Source organism: Lepidochelys kempii, chromosome 1 (assembly GCF_965140285.1).
Source record: "Lepidochelys kempii isolate rLepKem1 chromosome 1, rLepKem1.hap1, whole genome shotgun sequence".
Taxonomy (NCBI): domain Eukaryota; kingdom Metazoa; phylum Chordata; order Testudines; family Cheloniidae; genus Lepidochelys; species Lepidochelys kempii.
This window is the reverse complement of record NC_136380.1, coordinates 262,471,155-262,475,031: the sequence shown is the minus strand read 5'-3', so window position 1 is coordinate 262,475,031 and position 3,877 is coordinate 262,471,155.

Here is a 3,877-nt window from a genome sequence, read left to right as displayed (position 1 = left end):
AGAGAAAGATATAACATGATCCAGTGGCTGGAAGCTGAAGCTGTGTAACCGATGTAGAAGGGAGGTAAGTCTGACTTAAAGTATTTGCACAGACCATGAATTCCTATCCTTGCAAGAGACAATTGCTGGATTTTCGGTATGAGCCATTTAAATTGGGGTGGGCAAACTACGGCCCGCGGGCCGGATCCAGCCCATCAGGGCTTTGGATCCAGCCCACAGGATTGCCACCCCCGTGGCACTGCAGGCAGCATGCCGCTCCCAGAAGCGGCTGGCATCACGTCTCTGAGGCCCCTGGGGGGGGCGGGGAAGGGGGTACTGTGCATGGCCCTCGCCTGCAGGCACCACCCCCCACAGCTCCCATTGACCGGGAACGGGGAACCGCGGCCAATGGGAGCTTTGGGGGAGGTACCCGCAGGCGAGGGCAGCGCGCGGAGCCCTCTGCACTCCCCCCGGGGCTGTAGGGATGTGGTGCCGGTCGCTTCTGGGAGTGGCATGGTGCAGCACGGGGCCAGGGCGGGGAGCCTGCCTCAGTGCCGCTGCCACCCTGGAGCCTCTCCAGGTAAGCGGCACTGGGCCGGAGCCCACACCCCGAACCCCTCCTGCACTCCAACCCCCTGCCTTGAGCTCCCTGCTGCATCCCTCCTGAACCTCAACCCCCTGCCCTGAGCCCCCTTGTACACCTCGCACCCCTCCTGTGCCCCAATCCCTTGCCCTGAGCCCCTTCCTGCACACCGCACCCCCTCCCACACCTTGCACTCCCTCCCGCACCCCAACCCCCTGCCCCAGCCCTACATTCATGGCCCTGCATGCAATTTCGCCACTGAGATGTGGCCCTTGGGCCAAAAAGTTTGCCCACCCCTGATCTAAATACTAAATGAGAAATTATAGTAGGATTCATTTTCTTTCTGTTAGGAATGCAGGACTAGTCTTTACCATAAGACAGTGATGCGCACACACACAATTAATAATTTCAAATGCCTTTTTAACGAATAACACTCCAAAGATAAACTGTTATTGCACAGCAGTTACAATGCACCCTCCCTGGACTAACTAATATCACTACTGGGAAATTTGTTGTTTTCCTTTAAAATGAAGAATATAACACAGGACTTCTGACAATTGGAGACCTTCAGATTTACATAGGCTCACCCTGGGTACTATATTGACAATTCAGTAAAACATTTTGTTGTCCTACATAATGAATAGTTTCAGCAGCCACACTACTGAGCACAGAGACACCTTCAAATCAGAAAGGAAAAAAACCGAGACGATTACTGAAGCTGTCAGGCTCACGTGCTGGCTTTGGTCCTATTATGTAATACGCCTCACAAAGACATTTGGCCTCCTGTCTGTGATTCCTCCTTAATGGTGTTTTCCCAGTCTCAAGCCCACTGATTTCTGTAAAGTTACAGGAAATTGGAATGAAATCCAACCCACAGATTCAGTCTGGGTTACCTCTGGCAGCTCTATCTTCTCCCTGCAGGGCTGGGCTGGATCTGACTGGTGCGCTACCAGTCAGGGCACAGGGCCATGCCTTGTGGCTCAATAATATGTATATTCACACAAACACAATTGTTCTACTTACTTAATTCTAAGTTGGCTTCCTAGAATAAGAAGAGTAAGGCAGCCCTTTAGGCAAGTAGCAAACTTCCTTATCCCCTTACCATAACCAACTGCTATATAAACAATACTTACTGTCCTCCTTGGCAGGGCTGGCCCTAAACAAATAGTGCCCCAGGCGAGGAGTGTCTTTGGTGCTCCCCCCATCTCCATTTGTTAAACTTTTGAATACCTTATTTTTTTATTGCATTTGTAGCCCATTTCACAATTTGGATGCACGATTTGCATGCATGATTTATCCCTGTCATATAAGATGATAAATTTGCACACTAGGATCTCTAAATCTATATTTATTCATGCCATAGGTAAGCAAATAAAAATGGTTTCCTCTAAGTTTACAGAAACCTTTTAATTTTAAGAATAACTGAAATGTACTAACATCAAGAAATTGAACTGTGCACCAACACTGGGCGGGGCATTATTAAATAGGGTTACAGCAGGTGACAGCCTTAGACCGTTAACCCTCGTCTCTTTAGTTCGAAAGGTTGCTTTTCTCGCCTTTGCCCTCGTGAACTGAAGCCCAGCGTCCGAGAGATCCAGAGACTGGACAATGGTATTTTCAAGCGATAAAATATCAAGTGGTGTCAGTCTCTGGTCAGCCACCGTCCATCACAGATAAGTTATAATGAGCCTGAGCTTCAAAAAGCTGCGCTCACCACTTGCATCTGTGACTGGCAGCATGATCAGAATCCTCAAAGCTATCCACACATGAGGAAAAGTGTCCTTCAGCTCTGCATCAGGAATGAATTGGAGAACTTGGAGTGGAGAGTGCTTCCAGCATGGCATAATGTGATGGATGTTGTCCAGTTTGACATCGAGACATCCAAACATCTTTCATGTGTCTGTCTGGTGAAGGTCCGTACAATTGTTCAAGAGTGTTTTTCTGTCTGCTGGCAGCTTACTAAGGTCATACAAAACCCCCAGGTCTTTTCATGGTGCTTCATTTGTCCAAACCTTTCTTCAGTGAACACTCAAGCAGTGTCAACGAGTGAGGGAAAAAAAACTCCATCTTGAATTTTTCTTCCGAGTTTCCCATCACCTCATCTCTGGCCTCAAAACCAAACTGTCTCTTCTTCCAGTGAATATGAGATTCTTTGAAGACAGGCTCAGCTCCTAAGTTTTCCGCTATTGCTTTAGCAGCAGTGATGGCATCTTCAAATCTGTTGTCTCTGTAGGCCACAATGAAATCAAGGTAGCTCCTCATGGTTACGATGTCTGTCGAATGAGTTTGTAATGCCTTGCTTACAACGTTTACTTGGAACAGGGTATCATGCCAAACCAAAACTGAGACCAGAAATTTGAAGTCAGTGATCTGGTTTGCCAGGCTTTGTGCCTCATGTCGGATTCTGGCCTTGGCAGTGGCAGCAAGGACGGAGGGATGGCATAGGAGCCACAACGTAGGCTGTACCCCTAGGAAGATGGTCCTATGGCACCTTCGCCTGCTCCACTCTTACACATCACCCATGGTGTGTCATAAAATAGGGGTGCCATATCCTGAGAGCTGGGCCTTGTATATTTGTTTTAATCAGTGTTAAAATCTGAACATTACGGGCCAATTTAGAAATTTAGAGCAAAAATTTCAAAAATGCAGTAATTAAAATGATGCAAAAATGAATGTGTAGAGCACACTGAGGGCCAGATTCAATACTTGCATCAGCTTTACCATCATCAAATAGCTCATCCGTGGGCTTATTCCTGATGTACACTGGCGTGCGTAAGAGGAGAATATGGCCCATAATGTGCTAAGTGAGGCCCTGGTCCAGCAAAGGATTTAGCACATGCCTAATGTGAAGACCATGAGTAGTCCCATAGTCACACATGCTTAAATGCTTGACTGGATCAGGTCCTCAGTCTCCAATGTAAACAGTTCTATGCTGTACATCATGTTGGCACCTAATTGTTTAATTCACGAATGTAATGAACTGATAACACTTGGACATTCTGGTGTGTGTGTTAGAATATAGCTATGCGGGCCTGCCTGTAAAGGCCTATACTTTAAGAACTTCGGTGTATTTTTATCACTTAGCTAGTTATAGAGGTATAAAACAAAGAATCAAAATCACAGTCCGCCTGTGTATGGGCCTTCTCTCACTAAGAAAGTCTGAGGCCTTGTTCTTAGGCTAAGGCCTTTGACTAAGCAGCAGGGGCAGCCAGCCATATGCTGGGAAGTGTATGGTCACATCCTCACATTCCAAACCAGGCAAGGCAAGGCTCTGCGGCGTCAGAGCCAGGAAGGGGACACGGGGTAAAGGCTCTG